Below are 20,425 nucleotides of genomic sequence, written 5' to 3'. Positions count from 1 at the left end.
TGAGTGCCTCCTCCAGCCAGGAAAGTTGAGGCCTGGTTACGGCATGCCCCAGTGTGGGAACACAGGTGATTGCACTTGCTCTTTGTGTGGTTCTGTATCGGGGTGGCTGAGAAAAAGGCTGTGTTGCCATATGGGCAGCTCCGGCCATCCCCAGACCCTGTGTCCTATCTTGACCGACCACATCCAAGCTGTCTTCATCTACCCTGACTCCTAGCTGGACAGAGAGCTCGTGGTTCCTTCTTGGATTTCTTTCCCGCCTCCATTTCTTCCTTGGCAGTGGTTGTAACTCCAAGAGAGATCTTAGGTGTGGTGACTGGATGGGGGGCCTCCTCCTTGTCCATGCACAGGACATGGGCCTGTTGCATGGAGGCAGTGTCAGGGTAGCCTAGATGTCAAGCACACCGGAACATAGCCAAGCTCCCTTTAAACACTGTATAGACAGCATTGGATAGCTACTTCTCATGCTTTCTTTGACGCTCAAGACTGCTGTGCCTTAGAGCTTAGGGGCCACCCCTCTTTTTCAGCACTAATGAATCTGGGAGATGTGTGTGCCTGTGCGTGCAGAGCAGAGATCATCCCCCTTCTGCTTCACTCATCGGCCAGGACACAAGCTGGGCCCACCCTTCTGAGCATCCACTTCTCCCTGCTTTACCACAAGCCCCACACTCATCATGAGCAATGAGGGCTCTCCCTGAGCCCATATCTAAGCCAGGAAACTGAGAGTCTGAGAAGTCCAGCAGAGGGTGCGGCCGTCCTTCCTGGATGGAGGGTGTGGGTCCTGCCCTAACCTCAGTGACTTGAACAGTTCCCTTGTCTCAGAAGGTGCCTCTGTTCACCAGTGGCCCACAGGGGCCAGCTGAAGGTCTAGGTTGATGCCATTGACTGGTGAGGCAGCTCAGGAAAATCTGCAGTGTGGCCTACTTGGTCACATCCTCAGTCCCCAGGGCTGTGAGGCGTTCACAAGGCAGTCTTCTGGCTGATGGGGCCTGGGTGTGTATGAGCAGGAACGCTTGGTCAATTTCAGACAGGCTGGCTTCGCGGGCCTGGAGCTGGTTTGCGGCATGATGTTCAACAATTTGGGGAAGATCCTTTTGTCAGGGCAAAAGGACAGTGAGCCCTGCTTTGGGACCTTCAACAGCCTCTTGCTGTTCTCCTTGTTCACTCACGCTTCTCCGATTCTAGATTTCTCGAACCCCAAGCACACAATGAGCTGTACCTCTACTCCTGACTCCTGCTCCCCAGTTAACCTCTGTCCACGAGTGTCGTGTCACCTAAGTGTAGAGTGTACTCCTGCCTAGATTCTGGTTTCTCTTTCACATTCATTAGCCTCCCCAGGGCTCTGAGTTATTTTCTGGCAAGATGAAAACACATGCCACTGTGACACAGAACTGGAGTCTGAAGATTTAACGGCTTACCCCAAAGGTACTGATACATTAGGTGGTGAGGCCAGGATTCTGACTGAGGCCATCTGATCTGAAGTTCAGGTGAGAGGACCAAAGGTTGGGGAATGCCCTGATGCAGAGACATCCCAGGCAGGAGTGAAAATACCTTCACCAGACTATTTGTCACCACTATTTAGGACCCCTATTGTGTACTCAGGAGGACTCATAGCTCCACCAGAACTGTTTACTATTTCGCATTTAACCAATGGAAAATGACTTAGTCTCCTTTGCTTCCTACTGAAAAAATTGAAGGAGGCTATTTGGTGAATAAAAAAAATTAGGCTTCTGTAATTAGTGTTTAAAATTAGTAGTAGTAGTATTATTTGATTGTGAGGATTGAACTCTGGGCTTGGGTATTGTCTCTGAACTCTAAAGCTCAGTGATAGTGCTCTATCACTTTGAGCCACAGCACTTCTGGTTTTCTGGTAGTTAATTGGATATATTTATCCCATAGTCTTTTGTGCCCCAGCTGTCTTTGAACATCAGTCCTCATATCTCAGCTTCCTGAGTAGCTGGATTACAGGTATGAGCCATTGTGCCTGGGAAAATGATTCTTAAAAACCTAAGCAGAGGGCCAAGACTGTGGCCTAGTGGCCCAATATGTACAAAACCCTTGGTACCACATATACAGAAAAGGCTGGAAGTGGTGGCTCAAGTGGTTGAATGATAGCTTGAGCAAAAAAAAACTCCAGGATAGTGCTCAGGCCCTTAGCTCAAGCCCCAATAGTGACAGTAAACAAAAACAAACAAACAAAAAACTAGACTGCTGGAGGCTCATGCCTGTAATCCTAACTACTCTGAAATCTGAGACCTGAAGCCTGAGGTTCAAAGCCAGCACAAGCAGGAAAGTCTATGAGACTCATATATCTAGTTACTCAGGAAAAGCTGAATGGCACTGTGGCTCCAGTGGGACAGTGCTAGCCTTGAACAAAAGTAGCTTAGGAACAGCACCTAGGCCAAGAGTTCAAGCCCCAGGATTGGGGGGGAAAAAAACAAAAAGAAAAACCCTAATGGGAAAGAAAAGTCCTTGGTTAGGGACACTGAATTTGATGTCAGAGCTTTTCCCTGTTTACCATTGCTGTCTGTTAGTAAAACTCCTGGCCCTATGTTCAGGGTTTTTTTTTTTTTTGGTTTTATTTTGGTGGGTCATGGGGCTCGAACTTGGCCTGGGTGCTGTCCCGAGCTCTTCAGCTCAATGTTACTACCGTACCCCTGTGCCTGCACAGTGTCCCTGAGCTCTTCAGCTCTAGGCTATCACACTATCTTTGAGCCAGACTGCACTTCCCTTTTTCTAGAGGTTAATTGGATCAGAATCTCTGGTCCTTTTGTGCTCTCAGCTGGCTTTGAATCTTGATCCTCAGATCTCAGCCTCCTGATTTGTTAGGATTACAGGCTTGAGCCACCTTGCCAGCTGGTTTTGTGCATTTCTTGCTTGATATTCAGTTTTTGGATCCATTCATCGGTGTAGGCCAACTTTTGGCTTTGAGATCCTCAGATCTCAGCCTCCTAAGTAGCTAGGATTCTAGGTACCACTGGTGCCTGGCAAGAGCTCTGGACCTGGGCAGTGTTCCTGAGCTCTTCAGCTCAAGGCTAACACCCTACTGCTTGAGCCATAGAGCCACTTCTTGCTTTCTAGTGGTTAATTGGAGATGAGTCTTAGAGTCTTTAGTGCCTGGGCTGACTTTGAACCTCGATCCTCAGATCTCCCGAGTAGCCAGGATTACAGGCATGAGCCACAGCCCCCAGCTGAGAATTGACTTTTATGTGCCATCTTAAAAAGGAATCCAAGCTTATTTTTCTCCCATGTGGATTCCCTCTACTCCTTCACTGAGTGCATCTTTGTTTAGCGTTGATGAGTGAATATATGTGGGTCTTCATCAGAGCCTTCTACTTTTTAATCTTTTTGCCTTTGCTTTCTCAGTACCATTTTTATTATCATTTGCTTAAATAATTGATGACACTTTTCTTTCTAACTACCCGATTTTTTTCCCATTTAGTACAGTCTCAGTCTGCAAGAAAAAGTGTCCCTGAATAGGGATGATGTCTGCTGGAGGGTTTTTAAAATGCCTTTAATCAGATAAACATTCCAATCAATACTAGTAAATTAACTCTTTTCTTTTTTTTCTTTTTTTTTTTGCAGTCCTGAGGCTTGAACTTAGAGCCTGAACACTGCCCTTGGACTTTTCTCAAGGCCATTGCTCTAACACTAGAGCCACAGCACCATTTCCAGCTTTTTTGTATGTATATGGTACCAAGGAATCGAACCTGGGTCTTCATGCATGCTAGGAAGCACTCTACCACTAAGCCAAGCTCCCAGCCCTGACACATAAATGAAATCTTAACTAAAATCAATAACATGCCAGGTGCAGTGACCACTGCTGTAATCCTAGCCACCTAGAAGACTGAGATCTGATGATCTTGGTTCAAAAGCCAGGCTCTTATCTCCAATTAGCCACTAGAAGTTGGGCTGTGGCTGGCTCATGGGCGCTAGGGCAGTAGTCATGAGCTGAAGAGCTCAGGGACAGTGCCTAGGCTCAGAGTTCAAGCCCCACAACAACAACAATCAAAAAACAGGTTTGGACTCAGGGCTTTTGCTTGCCTGCCAAGCTCTGTACCACTTGAACAATTCCTCTGTGCCTTTTTGCTTTAGGTTAATTTTCAGATCAAATGTTGTACTTCTTGCTTAGGTAGCTTTGGATTGTCATCCTACTTACACCTTCACATAGCTGGGATTATAAATGTGAATCCCCATGCTCAGCTTATTTGTTGAGATGGAATCTCACTTCTGTGTGTGTGTGTGTGTGTGTGTGTGTGTGTGTGTGTGTGTGTGTGTGTCAGTCATGGAGCTTAAACTCTGGCCTGGGCACTGTCCCTGAGGTTTTCAGCTCAAGGCTACCACCCTAACCCTGGGTCTTAGCCTTGTCCCTGAGCTCTTGAGTGCAACGCTACCACCCTACCCTTGAGCCAAACCCCACTTCCTGTTTTCTAGGGGTTCATAGGAGATAAGAGTCTCAGGTCCTTTAGTGCCAGGGCCAGCTTTGAACCTTGATCCTCAGATCTCAGCCTCCTGAGTAGCTAGGATTACAGGTATGAGCCACAACCTTGGCTCTCACTTCTTTTTTACCAGCTGCTTGAAACCATGATCCTCCCCGATAATTGGGATGAGCCATTGTGCCCGAAACAAAAAAAAAGTATTTTTTTGTCTTGATTTTGGTATAATGAAGTTTAAATATGAAAAATCACATTTCTTCTACTTTGCAACATGTGGAGAGACATTAAATTATAGGTATCTACAGACAGTTACGGCTGTGGCCTTGACTGGTTGAGGACATGGACACCAACAGCATCTGAAATGCTGTCAAGGCAGAACATTACCAATAGCAGTGAAAGCTTATAAGTGGCACTCTGACTCAGAATGTTACAGCAGTAGTGAAATAGTTCAGGGACAGCACCCAGGGTCTGAGTTCAAGTCCTAATATTGACCCCCCCACCAAAAAAAAGATGAAATATTTGACTGATGAGAAAGTTTGCTGGACACAGTGGCTGATGCCTGTAATCCTAGCTACTCAGGAAGCTGAGATCTGAGGATAGTTCAAAGCCAGCCCAGGCACTAAAGACCAGGAGACTCATCTCCCGTTCACCACCAGAAAACCAGAAGTGGCGCTGTGACTTCAGGGGTAGGGTGGTAGCCTTGAGCTGAAGAGCTCAGTGACAGCTCCCAGGCCCCCAAAAAGAAAGGATGTGGCTTAGTGTTAAGAATACTTGCCTAGCACACATGAGGCCCTGGGTTCGATTCCTCAGTACCGTATAAACAAAAACTGGATATGATGCTGTGTGTCAAGTGGCAGAGTGCTATCCTTGAGCAAAAACTGAAACTACATCACTCCAAAAGCCTATACTCTGCTGTATACAGTCATTAGGTGTAAGCCACCAGCGTGTGACAAATACTCTTAATGCTCTTTTTTTCCCCCCATATGCTTTGGTACAGATGGTCATCATGTCTGAATACTAAAAATAACACACACATATATATGACTGCGTTTGAAAATGGCAGAGGGAAATAACAATGAAGAGATAATTCACTTGAACAACTTTCACTGCCACAGGAGACAAGGTAAGTTGTTTATTCTACTTGGCCAAGAATCTAGCCTGCTTTAGAATCCAGAAGTATTTTATTTTTAGATCTGAGAACATCAGGCATAAAAAGCATTTGTTAGACTAGTAGTGTGCCAGCTTACACATATAGTCATGAATGAATTTTATCAATCCTCCCTCATACCGAGCATGGTGGCAAATGCCTAAATTCCCAGTTACTCAGGAAGCAGAGGTAGGAGACCAGTGCTTTGAGGCTAGCCTGGGAGAGGTTAGTTAGAACCCCAAGAGACAAAGCATGGTATTATATGCTTGTAGTTAGCTACTCAAGTGGTAAAGGTAAAATCATTACCCAGCTGGGCGAGCTGGCTCACACCTATAATCCTAGCTACTCAGGAGGCTGAGCTCTGAAAATCATGGTTCAGGAGTCAAAGCCAGCCCAGGGACTTTAGTTAGTGCCTCTTCAATTAACCACCCGAAAGGGAAGTGGTGTTGTGGCTTAAGGGGTAGGGCAGTAGCCTTCAGCTGAAGAGCTCAGGGATAACGTCCATGCCCAGAGTTCAAGTCCCATAACCACACACACACACACACACACACACACACACACACACACACACACACACACACACACACATACATAAAAAGCATGACCCCAGGCAGCCTGGACAAAAGTGTTAGATCCTTTCTATAAACAAACTAAAGCTAAAAGGGCTGAGGCATGGCTCATTGGTACTGCATTTGCCTAGGAAGGAAGAGTCCCTGTGTATACCAGCCAGAAAAGGAAGAAATGAAATCTTACATAAGTAGATTAATATGCTAGTAATCCAACCTGTGAGTAGACAGTCATTGGATCTATAGAGATGGGATTAGGAGTGCTCCTGTGAGCTTATTTTTCCTACAACAGTTATAGGTACTAGTAAGTTTGCTTGCCCTCACGTGATACTTCTTTTCTGTGTTTTTTGTTGTTGTTGTTGTTTCTCTCCCCTCCCCCCACTTTTCACACCTGCTTTCCCTCCCTCCCTCCCTCCCTTCCTCCCTTCCTCCCTCCCTTCTTTGCTTCTTCCTCCGTTTCCTTCTTTTCCCCATGCCAGGGCTTGAACTACAGGATTCTCCTTCTTGCTCAGCTTCTTCAAGCCTGGTGTTCTACCACTTGAGCCACATCTTTGTCCTGGCTTTTTTCTGTACATGGAATGCTATGGACTTTCTGGCCTGGAATGACATCAAATTTTGATCCTCCAGATCTCAAGTCACCTGAGTATCTAGAATTATAGGTTTGAGATCACTCAACTAGTTTCGATTTTTTTTCCAGCCCTGGCTTGAACTCAGGGCCGAAGCAATGTCCTTGGGCTTTCTCAAGGCCAGCACTTTAACACTTGAGCCTCAGCACCATTTCCAGCTTTTTCTATGTATGTGGTACCGAGGGATTGAACCCGGGTCTTCCTGCGTGCTAGGCAAGCACCCTACCACTAGGCCAAAGTCCCAGGTCCCAAGTTTGGTTTTTTTGAGACAGGGTCTCACTATGAAGCATTGATTAGCCTGGAGTTTGGCCTAGTGGTAGAGTGCTTTCCTAACATGCACGAAGATCTGGGTTCCATTCCTTGGTACCACATACATAGAAAAAGCCAGAAATGGACCTGTGGCTAAAGGGGTAGAGCTCTATCCTTGAGAAAATCCAAGGACAGTGCCCAGGCTCTGAGTTGAATCACTGGAACTGGCCAAACAACAAACAAAACAACAAAAACATTCTTAGCAGCTTTGTAATATGACATTCAGGGCAAGACTCAAAGCAAGACAGAACCTTCAACTGTTTTGTTGTTGTTGTTGTTGTTGTTGGTGGTGGTGGTGGTGGTGGTGGTGGTGGTGGTAGTTGTGGTGGTGGTGGTGGTGGTGATGGTGGTGTGTGTGTGTGTGTGTGTGTGTGTGTGTGTGTGTGTGTGATAATTGCTGTCCTTAGAATCTCTGCAGCTCAGTGAATGAGATCATTGATTTGGGGGGGTCTTTTTTTTGGTGTGGGGGGAGTCCTAGGGTTTGAACTCAGGGCTTGAACATGGATGGTCCTTGGGCCTTCTCAAGGCTAATGCTCTAACACTTGAGCCACTGTACCACTTCTGTCTTTTTCTATGTATATGGTACTGAGAAATCGAACTCAGGTCTTTGTACATGCTAGGCAAGCATTGTACCACTGGGTTAAACTCCTGCTCTTTTGCTTTTTTTTTGGTGGGTCATGGGTTGCTATGTCTAAACTCTTCAACTCAAGGCTACTGCGCTACCCCTTAAGCCACAGCCCTACTTTCTGCTTTCTAATGCTTAATTGGAGGTAAGAATCTCACATTCTTTAATGCCTGACTGGCTATGAACTTCAGTACTCAGATCTCAGCCTCCTGAGTAACTAGGATTACAGGTGTGAGCCACTGAGTTAAAGCCCTGGGACCAGCACCAAAAAAGAGAGGGAAAAAAAAGAAAAAGTTGATAATCTTTAGCATATACTCTAGCACAATTAAGGGAAAACAAAACAAAAGGAAACATGGAAACATAGCTGTTACTGCTTTAGTGTATGTGCTTTCAGTTGGTAAGTTAATAGTAGTTATGATAAAGGTTAGACTGTTAACACTCTTTGGGCCAAAATTGAATTTGCAAGAGTGAACGTGATTGTGTCAGTGTTCTAATAACAGTGTTGTTTGCCTCCTTTTAGACTGGATTAGTCTCAGAGAAGGGCCTATTACCATATCAGATTCTTCTGATGAAGAAGGGATTCCAATGCTGGTCACCCCAGCTCCTCAGCAACATGAAGAAGAGGACCTCGATGATGATGTCATCTTGACAGAAGTGAGTTTTGTTCTACTTTCCCTGACAGCTCCAGAGCAGCTCTAAGATCTCTTTAACCTGCCTCTGTGACTGCTTGCCCTTCACAGAGATAAGTCATTGAGTCCAACCTGCCTGCAGCAATGAGTATAGCTAACAATCTCCTATTCTCTTCCCTCAAAGTGAGGTGGGAACCTTTGCCCGCAGGGCAGGCAATGTCTTGCTCCTCACACAAAATGTGATTTAGAATTAGAGATGTGTACTGATTCATCAAAGATTTTCCATTCTATGACTAATTATCCTCCCTCAGTTAGAAGAGTGAGATATACCCTTATTCTATTCTTTTCAAAGGAGACATCCATTTCAGGTTTTGTAATTCATATGATTGTATTCTGCATAGAAATGGATGAGCAGGGGGCATGCCCCAGTGTGGGAGGACAGGTGATAGCACTTGCTCTTGTGTGGGTTCTTCATCAGGGGTGGCTGAGAAAAAGGCTGTGTTGTCACATGGGCAGCTCAGGCCATCCCCAGACTCTGTGTCCTGTCTTGACCAGCCACATCCAAACTGTCTTCATCTCCCCTGGACTCCTACCTGGACACATTGCTCCTGGTTTCTTCCTGGTTTTCTTGCCTGCCTCCATTTCTTCCTTGTCAGTGTTTGTAACTGGAAGGGAGATCTTAGGCCAAAGGTCAACCGTGGCCTGGTGTGGTGACTGGATAGGGAGCCTCCTCCTTGTCCATGCACAGGAAGCAGCTGGTGTGGGGACATGGGCCTCTTGCATGGAGGCAGTGACAGGGTAGCCTAGATGTCAAGCACACAGGAACAGAGCCAAGCTCCCTTTATACACTGTGTAGACTGCATTGGACACCTACTTCTCAAGAATGCTGTGCCTGAGAGCTTAGGGGCCACCCCTCTTTTTCAGCACTAATGAGTCTGAGAGATGTGTGTGCCTGTGCGTGCAGAGCAGAGATCATCCCCCTTCTGCTTCATTCATCGGCCAGGACACAAGCTGGGCCCACCCTTCTGAGCATCCACCCCTCCCTGCTTTACCACAAGCCCCACACTCATCATGAGCAATGAGGGCTCTCCCTGAGCCCATATCTAAGCCAGGAAACTGAGAGTCTGAGAAGTCCAGCGGAGGGTGCTGCCATCCCTGCCGGATGGAGGATGTGGGTCCTGCCCTAACTTCAGTGACTTGTCCAGTTCCCTTGTCTCAGAAGGTGCCTCTGTTCACCAGTGGCCCACAGGGGCCAGCTGAAGGTCTAGGTTGATGCCATTGACTGGTGAGGCAGCTCAGGAAAATCTGCAGTGTGGCCTTCTTGGTCACATCCTCAGTCCCCAGGGCTGTGAGGCCTTCACAAGGCAGTCTTCTGGCTGGTGGGGCCTGGGTGAGTATGAGCAGGAGGACTTGGTGAACTTCAGACAGGCTGGCCTCGCAGGCCTGGAGCTGGCTTCCGGCCTGATGTTCATTCAACTCTTTGGGGAGGATCATTTTGTCAGGGAGAAGCCACAGTGAGCCATGGGTTTGGGACCTTCAACAGCCTCATGCTGTTCTCCTTGTTCACTCACCCTTCTCCAATTCAAGATTTCTCGAACCCCAAGCCCACAACAAGCTGTGCCTCTACTCCTGACTCTTCTGCACCCCAGTTAACCTCTGTCCACGACTGTCGTGTCACCTAAGTGTAGAGTGTACACTTGCCCACATTCTGGTTTCTTTTTCACATTTATTAGTCTCCCCGGGCCTCTGATTTATTTTCTGGCAAGATGGGAACACGTGCCACTACACAGAAGAAAATTGCAAGAAGCAAATAATGGGTTCACACACCACGGGCAATCAATGCTCATCATTGAATCCAAGCACCCGTGTGGGTCTTGAGATCAAAGAAAAGACAAGTACATGGGCTGGGAGTTGGCCTAGTGGTAGAGTGCTTGCCTAGCATGCACGAAGACCCAGGTTCGATTCCTCAGTACCACATACATAGAAAAAAAAAGCTGGAAGTGGTGCTAAGGCTCAAGTAGTAGAGCTCTAGCCTTGAGAAAGTCCAAGGACAGTGCTCAGGCCCCGAGCTCAAGCCCAGGAATGGCAAAAAAAAAAAAAATAAGACAACTGCACATCCACAACTACACAACTGACTCCATGTATATTTCCCTTGTTGCCGGGGCTAGGCCGCAGCAAACCAGGGTTCGCAGATTGGGATTCCTGAAATAGGGGCAAGGACTAGGGAAAATTAATAGAGAGACAAACAGATGGAGTTCGGGAGGACTACAGCCCAAGTCAGCAGTCCAAGAGGGCTGTGAGCTCCAGACTGCTGCCTAAGACTGTCCTGTTTATTTTAAGTTCCGACCTTAAATACTCTTCTTAAAACTAGGGAACTGCCAGAGGCTACATTCATACAAAATAGTAAACAAGTCACATATAGGATAAATGAGAAAGGATTAACATTGCTTAAAGTCATCCTGATAAAAACTGATTAACATTGCTTAAAGTTATCCTGATAAGAACTGATTGACATTGCTTAAAGTTATCCTGATAAGAGTTACTTCCTTGTGTATACAGTTGTGTAGGTCCAAGGTCAGGTCCAAGGTCATTGACCCCACAGTCGGTCCCCAACATCTCCCCCGTCTTTCTTTTAAAAAATGCAGACTTGCTTGTCTTAGGTTGGGTGAATCGCTGACTCTGCCTTACCCGTCATGGGGAACTTCTTCAGATCAAGCTGAAGGCCCTGTCTTAGGTTGGTCAGAGAGCATCCCCTCTTATCCTGTCCTTGACTGCGATTCCTCTCGTGGGGGGGGGGGGAATTCATCCATCTGGGGCTTAGATCTGCGAGTTGTTCTATTGGTGACTGTTGAAGATGTGACCATTGGACGGGTACTGGCCATAGGCGTTGATTTGTTCCCAGCCATAGCTTCAGTTGTCACTTTACTTGGAGTAGAAACAACAGGAGTTGGCTTGATATTGGCTGTTGGTGGATCTGAAGTGCTGGCAATTCCTTGTTCTTCAGAAGCTGCAGTAGTTTTCAACGTGATCTGTCTCTGCTGTTCTGGGACCTTACTAGTAGGTTCTTGAGGCTCTTTCCTCTGCTCTAAGTGCCTCCCTTGATGCTCTCGGAGTTCTCTCTCCAATCTGCTGATTCGACCTTCTTAATGGGACTTAAGAGCTGTTATACGAACATCAAGTTCATTTTTTTTTTGCTGATCTAATGTTCCCTTCTTTAAAACAATGCAATAATTCAAACCTAAATGATTTTCTTCATTAAACCTTGAATATGTTCACTCACTCATTCACACACATCCATACTCAAAGATTTTAAAGTGCACAAAATTAATATTGGCCATTCATTTTCCGGAAGTTTGTGTCAAGAGAGCTTTGCCAATTTTACCCTTGCAGGTGAGAACCAGGTTCAAAACAAAACTTTAGAAAAACCATAAGGATCCATATTTAAAACTGGTACCAATTTCAAAGACAAAACTGGACAAGAAAAAATATGTAACACGAACAAGACAAAGAAACAGAGACTTTTACACTTAACACAAAAACATGAATTCAGGTCTTTTCCCCATTACTGGATGCATTACTGGAGGGTTGGGGGTGAAGGTCCAGTGAGTCGCTCCTTGGATGACCAGTCACTCTCCAGAATCCGAACATAGCGTTCGGGCAGCCAGCGGGCATCATTTTCTTCCTGTGAAAAAACACATACATGCCCTCTACCCCAGGTTAGAACAGGATCTGGTCCGTGCCAAGCACCAGTTAGGGGATCCTTCCATTTTACTAAGGCAAAAGCACGCTGCTCTCTTTTTTCCCAGAATCGCTGAGCAGCAGATAAATTATTTGAATCCAGATTCAAAAAATTTAAAACACATAAAGCATGATTAAGTATATTCACAGGGGTACCAGGATATGACTCTCCTTTCTGTATTTTAGCAATTTGACGTTTTAATAATCCATTAGCTCTCTCCACGATGCCTTGACCTTGAGGATTGTAAGGAATGCCTGTAATATGAGTGATATTATAAGAATGGCAGAAGGATTGAAATGCTCGGCCTGCATAGCCAGGGCCATTATCTGTTTTTATTTGCGAGGGAATCCCCATCACAGCAAAACATCGAATGCAGTGAGAAATACAATGTTTAGTAGCTTCCCCGGCAAGGGGGGTGGCCAGGATAAAATTAGAATAAGTATCTACAGTAACATGAACATATTTTAATCGGCCAAATGATGGAACATGTGTGACATCCATCTGCCAAATGTGATTAGAAAGCAGTCCTCGTGGATTTATACCTAAATGAGGAGCTGGTGAGAAGGGCACACAGTTGGAGCAGGTTTTAACTATTTGACGTGCCACTTGTCTAGGTAATTTAAACTGTCGGCGCAAGGCTCGGCTGTTTTGATGATGGATGGCATGTGACTGCTTAGCAAGTTCAACTTGAGTTAAATAAACTCTGGTGGCAGAATCAGTAACTGCGTTACCCTCACTTAAAGGGCCAGGAAGATTAGTGTGAGCTCGAACGAAGCCAAAAAAACAGGGGTGGTTGCGAGAACAAAACAAAGTTTGTACTTGGCGAAATTGGGTCTGGATATTGGAGTTAGTAGTTCCAATAAAGGGAACAGTTTCTATGACTTGAAGAGCACGAATTACATATTGACTGTCTGAGTATAAGTTAAAGGGCTCGTCTTGTAACAGGACGAGTGCTTGTAAAACAGCCTCTAATTCTATCTCTTGGGCGGAGGAAAAACCTGTAACCCAAGATTGAATTTTCCTATTAATGGTCAAAGCAGCCGTTCCATTGGAGGATCCATCTGTAAATACTAAAGCGGCAGAAGATAAAGGCAGGCGAGGCCCGTACTATGGAAGGAAATAGGAACTTATGACACGCAGCAAATTGGAGAAGTTTGTTAGACAGGTAGTGATGCAAAATTTTTCCCGTATAATTGGCCCAAGCAATGGCCCAAGAATCGCAATGGGCGAATAGCCAATCTTGTTGTTGTAAATTATATGGGACACAGATAAAATGAGGTTCCTGACCTAAATATTTACGGGAATCCACTCGGCACATATGTATCAGATTAGCTACCAATTCGTAGTAGGGGGTCAGCACTTTGCCGGGTGTTGATGGTAGATAAAGCCATAAATGTGGGCCATCCTGCCACAGTACAGCAGTTGGGGAGTGAGAAGTAGCTAAAATGTAAACTCCCCATGGTTTAGAGTAGTCACAATAGGTCACTTGTTGCTGGGAAATTGCCTTTTCTACGATTTGGATGGCCCTCCTGGCGTTGGGATTTAAATTGCGCAAGGATGTAGGGTTGGTATCTCCTTTTAAGAGATCAAAGAGGGGTTTTAACTCTCCTGTGGACATCTTTAAATAAGGTCGAAGCCAATTTATATCTCCTAAAAATTGCTGAAAATCATGAAGAGTTCTTAAGTGTGAAGTTTTTAATTGTATTTTTTGGCTTTTAAAATAGTGTGGGCCTACTATATGGCCTAAATACGTAAAAGGGGGGTGTTCCTGAACCTTTTCAGCTGCTATTATAAGGCCAAAGAGGCTCAGATCTTGCTTTAGTTGTCCAAAGGCTTGTCGTACGACGATAGGGTCAGAACAAGCCAACAAGATGCCGTCCATATAATGAACAATATAAACAGAAGAGAATTTTTCACGGGTGGAAGAAATGGCTCTAGCTACAAAACTTTGACATAAAGTTGGGCTATTTGCCATGCCCTGTGGGAGCACAAGCCAATGATATCGCTTCACGGGTTCTTTAAAATTAACAAAGGGGACGCTGAAGGCAAAGCGCTTACAGTCTTGAGGTGCCAGGGGTATAGTATAGAAACAATCCTTCAAATCTATAATAATCTTATAAGTATCCTTTGGGATTGCCATGGGGGAAGGCAAGCCGGGCTGTAAGGCCCCCATCAGTTCCATAGTTGCATTTACCTTTCTCAGATCCTGTAACAGCCTCCATTTACCTGACTTTTTCTTTATAACAAAAATTGGAGAATTCCATGGAGAGTTAGAAGGGTCACATGCCCCAAGTCCAGCTGTTCCTGTACCAGGGGCTGTACTGCAATGATCTTTTCTAGAGAGAGAGGCCACTGTTCGACCCACACCGGTTCTTCAGAGAGCCAATTTATGGGATCAGCATGAGGGGCAGGACAAACAACAGCCTCCGTTAAAGAATACCCTAATCCTTGTCTCGGGGGGGTGAGACTGGGGTTGGAGTGGCTCTGGCTCCCCCTGTGCTGCTCGGCCTAGTCCCCTAAAGGGGAGGAGGCCTTGATCAAGTAACTGCTTAGTGACCGCAGCACTAGGACTAAACATATACACTCCCATTTTTTCCATGATATCACGACCCCATAAATTAATTGGCAGATGATCCAGGACAAATGGCTGAAAATGACCAGAGTGCCCTTCCTTATCTCTCCAAACAAGGATCGCACTGCTCTGCTGCGGGTCAGTTGCTTGCCCAATCCCCTGTAGGGAAGTCATAGAGGTTGTCAGGGGCCATTGGGCTGGCCAATGCTTTTTAGATATTACAGACACATCCGCTCCTGTGTCTAATATTCCTTTAAAGGGTTTTTCTTGTATAAATATAGTCATCTCAGGCCTCTCTTGTTTTATGCTTTGTACTCAATAGATATCAGAGATCCAAATCCTCTCTGTCCGCATGGGGCAGAAGAATTAGCAGTCTCCCCGTGAGGTAAAGGCACAAGTATTAGTTGTGCTAATTTTTGACCGGCTGGAATCGATACCACGTGTTTCGGGGCAGAGGCCATAACTTTGATTTCTCCAGTAAAATCCTGGTCAATTTTGCCAGGTGTAATCTGTATTCCTTTAAGGGCTGAGCTACTTCGCCCTAACAGCAATCCAGCCACTCCCAGGGGAAGGGGACCGAAGACCCTCGTGGGGAGAGCTTGTGTCCCCATCTCTGGGGTCAATACTGAGCAGGTGGAGGAACAGAGGTCCAATCCTGCGCTGCCTGGGGTGGCACGGAAGAGGCTGCAGACTGATTTTGGGGGGTTGTTAGAAGATGTACTTGTGGCCGAGAAGAGGGAGGGACTGCCCCATGGTTTTGCGGGGCCAGAGGCTGGCCCCTTCTCCAGTTTCCCGAAAACGGGCGGCCATTGTGATTTGTTGCGGACTTGCAATCTTTAGCCCAGTGCTTCCCTTTACCACAGCGTGGACATGTGCCAGGTGATTTTTCTCTCTTTAACCTGCTCTGGCGTGGGCATTGTGTCATCCAATGTCCTACTTGACCACAAGAGAAGCAACTCCCCGGGGGACTAGCAACCCGAGAATGCCGCTGACCTCTATAGTTTAGAAATTCAGTAATAGTCTTTCCTTGAGGAGCGGCGGCTAAAGTAAGGCCTGGTACATGGGAGGTTCCAATACCAGCACACAGTGAAATAAAGTCCGTGATTCCTCCCTTATTCCTATGGGGTCTGATAGCCGCCTGACAGGCGGCGTTGGCATTTTCATAGGTTATGTGTCTAACTATAATCTTCCTTGCGTTCTCATCTTGTACTAGGCGGTCTGCAGTCTCCATTAATCGAGACAAAAATTCTAGACAAGGTTCATTCGGTCCCTGTTTAATTTCTACTAAATTTTTTGTACGATTGGAATTACGTAATCTTTTCCAAGCCTCTTTCGCTGCAGCATTTATTTGTAAATAGGCTTCCTTTGCATAACCCAATTGATCTTCGGTGTTTTTATAGGTTCCCTCTCCTACCTCTCCGACCTCATCCAAGCTGCCTTCATTTATCCTGGAGTCCTACCTGGACACATTGCTCTTGGTTCCTTCCTGGTTTTCTTTACTGCCTCCATTTCTTCCTTGGCTATGATTGTAACTCGAAGAGAGATCTTAGGCCGAAGCTCAACCGTGGCCTGATGTGGCCCTGCGTGCAGAGAGCCCCAAGCACTCAACTAGCCGTGCCTCTACTGCTGACTCTTCTGCTCCCCAGTTACCTGTGTCCACGGGTGTCCTATCAACTAACTCTAGAGTGTACTCAGCTCTTGCCCACATTCTGGTTTCTCTTTCACATTCAGTCGCCTCCCCAAGGCTCTGAGTTGGTTTCTGGCAAGAAGGGAACGCATGCCACTGTGACATAGGAAAAAATTTTGGGGGGTGGGGTTCAGGACTCCTCCCAGAATATCGTTGAGGGGCAAAAGGATATTATTAGGCAATTTTAAATAAGGCCTGAGCCATTGAATATCTACTAGAGGATTTGGAAATCATTAAGGGTATGGAGGCAGTCAACACGAAATTGAATGTGAGGTGTTAAATCTAATTCCTGTTGTAGATTTAAACCCAAATAGGTCAAGGGATCTTGTCACTGGACTTTTATCAGGAGTTACTTGCAAGCCAAGGTTAAGGAAGGCTTTAGAAAGTTCCACAAAACAATTCTGTAGATCTGGCCTGTCCTGAGCCACCAACAAAATATCATCAGGGTGTAGGGGAATTGTATAAAAGCAGTCTTTGAGATCAATGATCACTTTAGCCACATAAAAACAATTTCTTGCAAACACATTTGGTAAAGGCTATTTACGCTGTACATGGCCAAGCGCAAGCGTGCACTATTTATAGTTTCAAGCAGAAAATGTTCCTTATGTGACCACAATTGCAATCCTTACATGAAAATTCTTATAAAAACATGAATCTTCTTAATAAACAATCTCCAACTCTCTGCCAGTTAATCTTATTAATGGTTCCCTCCTTGGGGAACCAAGGATATAATTCTTCCCCATGATCAAAAAATGCCTTTAAATCTTTCCTTTTAACGCGAGTTCCTCGTGTCTTGAGGGCCTCTTAAACCTGAGATGAGCAATTCCTGTGACGATGATACCTGTGCCATGGCCAGTCACTTACCTTGCGCCGTCTTCACTGCTCAGCGTTGACCGAAACTGATGTCTTGGGTGGGTAGCTCCGAGCCGGTCACACAATCACTTGGATCCAAGTTTTCCTGGAAGACAGCGTTCCTCAGCCTCGCTGGCTCCCGGGCCCCACGTTGGGCGGCATTTGTCCCGTCCAGCGGGACGTCGACTAGGGCCAAGAACCTAGAGGGAGGAATGAAAGGGACAGGAGACACGAAGAAGGCAGCAAGACAAGCGTCCTGATTAAGCCGCAGATTTTATTTTTCACACAGGGGTTTATATGCCTCTTCAGGAGAGGCAGGAGGGGGTGGGGTATAGGAACTGCTTGGGGTAGGGGGTCGGGTAGTAGGATGTTTGCTCGGGGTAGAGGCCAGGTGGTAGGATGTTTGCACATCAACGCAAGCAGGCACGTGTTGCTACGTGACGTAATCCCAAGATGCAGGCGCGTTCTTACACTAAGAATTCAGGGCGTGGGAGAATGTCCCCGACCCTGGGGTGGGCAGCATCTTAGGGCTTGTTCTTGGTTGCCTCCCTTGCTGCAGCAATCAATGGAATGAGGCAGGAGAGGGGCTTGGCAACCTCGAGGAATGGATGCTGCAGGAGCTCTTTAGCTGAGCCTCTCTTTTCCACATCCATCTCCAGACAGCGGTTTAAAAAGTCCCGGAAGATAGCCGACACCTTCTCTGGGTTCTGAAGTTCCGGAGTGCCACTGGTGGCAATGAGGCACAAGGCCCTCAGAGGGTTTTCATTGAAGTATGGGGGCTCTCCTTCCATCATTTCAATAGCCACGATGCCCAGGGACCAGATGTCAACCTCGGGTCCATAGGGCTTTCTTGTTACCACCTCGGGTGCCATCCAATATGGCGTTCCCACCATGGTGCTCCTTTTGCTCTGTTCTGGAGTTATCTGTGCACAGAATCCAAAATCGGTTAACTTGACAGAGCCATCCTTTCCCAACAGTATATTGTCGCTCTTGATGTCTCTGTGAATGACTTGATTCGAATGTAGGAACTCTAGGGCCTGCAGACACTCACGGCACACAGCAGCAATCTGTCCTTCATCCATACAGATTTTTGTTACCACATCTGACAAGGGACCTCCAGCCAAGTATTCCATGACAACCCATAGCTCATCTCCTACAAGGTAATTGTCCAAGTAGTTTGCAATATTTGGGTTCTTGTTTTCCCTCATGACCAGGATCTCATTAATAACCAGCCCTTTCTCCGGATGCTGCTGCAGATTCATCTGCTTAATGGCCACCTCCTGTCCTGTGGCTACATCCATGGCGGTATACACAGTTCCCAAAGCACCGTGTCCAATCTTCTCAAAGCGCGTATACTTCTTCTTAGGATCACCCACACTCACTATGCTCCGTAATTTCTCTAAGATCTCCTCATCAGACATGTTGGGTTTCTTCTGCTGCTTCTCAATATGCCGGGTCAATGGATCTGGTGGAGTGGTGGTATTCTCAGTAGGTGAAATGGGAGATGTAGCCACGTCCCGAGTTGGAGTGACAGGAAGTGGTTCAGTCACAGCTCCTGCTGGAGCTGCAGGACAGGACGACACAAGAGCTTCTCCGTGCCTGCTTGCTTGGGACTCTTGGAGAAGCGCCACCACCCCCTCCTCCCTGAGCTTTGCCCGCCTGGGAACTTCCACCTAGCCTATTGCTCAAGCAGCCAGCACCCACGCTAGGCTTCAGGCTTCTCTTGCTCACAGCCCATGGCTACTTCCGGGGTCTCCACCACCCAGTGGTGCCCTGCGACCTCCACCCCTTCCCAGGCTGTGGGTCAGTCCCAGGCTGCGCACCCATAGCCTCTGCCTGGCTGGGCTCCCGGATCCCCAACTGTGCGAGCATGTGGGAGACCCGGCGCTCCAGGTCAGAGCCACACATGTAGAGCCTCAGGTGTGCGCGCAGGCGCTGCAGGCAGGCATGCTGCGATGGTGCCAAGAAGTCCTGCGGGTGGTAGTCCAGCCAGGTGCTCAGGAGGCAGCAGATGGCCCTGGAGGCGAATGGGTGGGAAGCAGAGTGTGAATGAAGGCCAGCCCCTCCCGGGGTCATCCTCACACCCCTGTGATGTTGGCTGCCCTTTCAGAGAGCAGCACATCCCAACAGGGGCACCTTTGAGCTGTGCCACCCCTGGCCAGCCAACCTAAGCTAGGCTGGCAGAGAAACTCCAAGGAGGGATCCAAGACCAAATGCTGGGAGCAGTTCTGGCCCCTTCTGTTGGGGCCTAGCCTCCATCCCTGAAGCCTGATTCTGGCTCAGCTGCAATTAAAGGGCTTTGTCTAGGCATTCGGTCCTTTGCATACCTCTCTTAAGGCATCTCTGTGTACGTGACTCCATTGAACCCCCCGCAGTTTCGCGGGTCTCGCAGCAGCTCAAGTCTCGAGAGCTTTCCTGCACCTGTCCTGCCCAGTACCTGACAGCCCCACCCAGACCCTTAGTGGTAGCACAGAGGCCCTCTTTCTATTGGGTAGCTTCCCAGTGCCCACCTTCTCCTACCCTAACAGTATATAACTAATTGTCTGATGCAATAAAGAGAGGAGAGCATCAGAGAGCATCAGAGATCAGCAGAGATCAGCAGAGAGATCTGAAGCGCTTTCATGGTTAACACTGCTTCTGACTCAGCGTGGTTCTTTCTTCCCCGGTGATTGGGGGAGGGCTGGGTCTTCGACACTTACCATCTCGCTCGGCTCCCCGGGGACTACAGGCTGGCCCTGTGTGTCCCTCCCCGTTCCCGTGTTGCTGCCCCGGAGAGGAGCAACACCCTTCTGCTCTTTCCAGTGCCTTCCTCCTCTCCCCCCTGGGCCACTCTCTCCATGCTAGACTCCAAGATGGCTTGCTATCTGGCCTGATATGTAGAGGGGTGTGACACACATCCTCAGGCGCTCTGCTGCCTCATTTCCTAGCATGCTCACCAGGGCTGTCTGCCTTCCAGAACACCCTTGAGCGTGGCGCTGAGCTCTCCCTCACACCTAGCAGCATGTCAGGCCCACTGACCAAGCAAAGATGTGTCTTGGCCTTTTTTGGAGCTCAAGGTGAGTTGAGCAAACCTGCTTGGTAAGGTGTGTGGGGAGCATGCCTTCTCGTGGGGCTCAGCCGTGGACCCAGCCTCTAGTGGTCCTCATATGAGTAGCCCTTGCCTGGGGTTTTCCCTCTGCTGCCGAGGATGCCCAGATCCCATGACTCCCTTGATAATCATAGGTGTTCAGAGCTCCTGAT

At 47.3% G+C, this 20,425-nt stretch overlaps 1 long non-coding RNA gene and 1 pseudogene across 1 annotated transcript; one reads left to right on the top strand and one right to left on the bottom strand.

The window, feature by feature from the left end:
- Positions 1 to 1,394: 1,394 nt before the first annotated feature.
- LOC150065303 (uncharacterized) lies at positions 1,395 to 8,305 on the top strand. Its single transcript, XR_016534753.1, has 3 exons — positions 1,395 to 1,484; positions 5,431 to 5,556; positions 8,227 to 8,305. It is a non-coding gene; the product is annotated as an uncharacterized LOC150065303 (long non-coding RNA).
- A 9,134-nt stretch (positions 8,306 to 17,439) lies between these two features.
- On the bottom strand, positions 17,440 to 19,261 carry LOC150065302 (serine/threonine-protein kinase PAK 1 pseudogene; annotated as a pseudogene).
- Positions 19,262 to 20,425: the final 1,164 nt, after the last annotated feature.

The sequence above is a fragment of the Megascapheus bottae genome, chromosome 3, assembly GCF_031878675.1.
Source record: "Megascapheus bottae isolate mThoBot1 chromosome 3, mThoBot2.hap1, whole genome shotgun sequence".
NCBI classification, from domain to species: domain Eukaryota; kingdom Metazoa; phylum Chordata; class Mammalia; order Rodentia; family Geomyidae; genus Megascapheus; species Megascapheus bottae.
The sequence above is the reverse complement of the archived record's forward strand: the minus strand, read 5'-3'. Positions and strand labels throughout refer to the sequence as shown.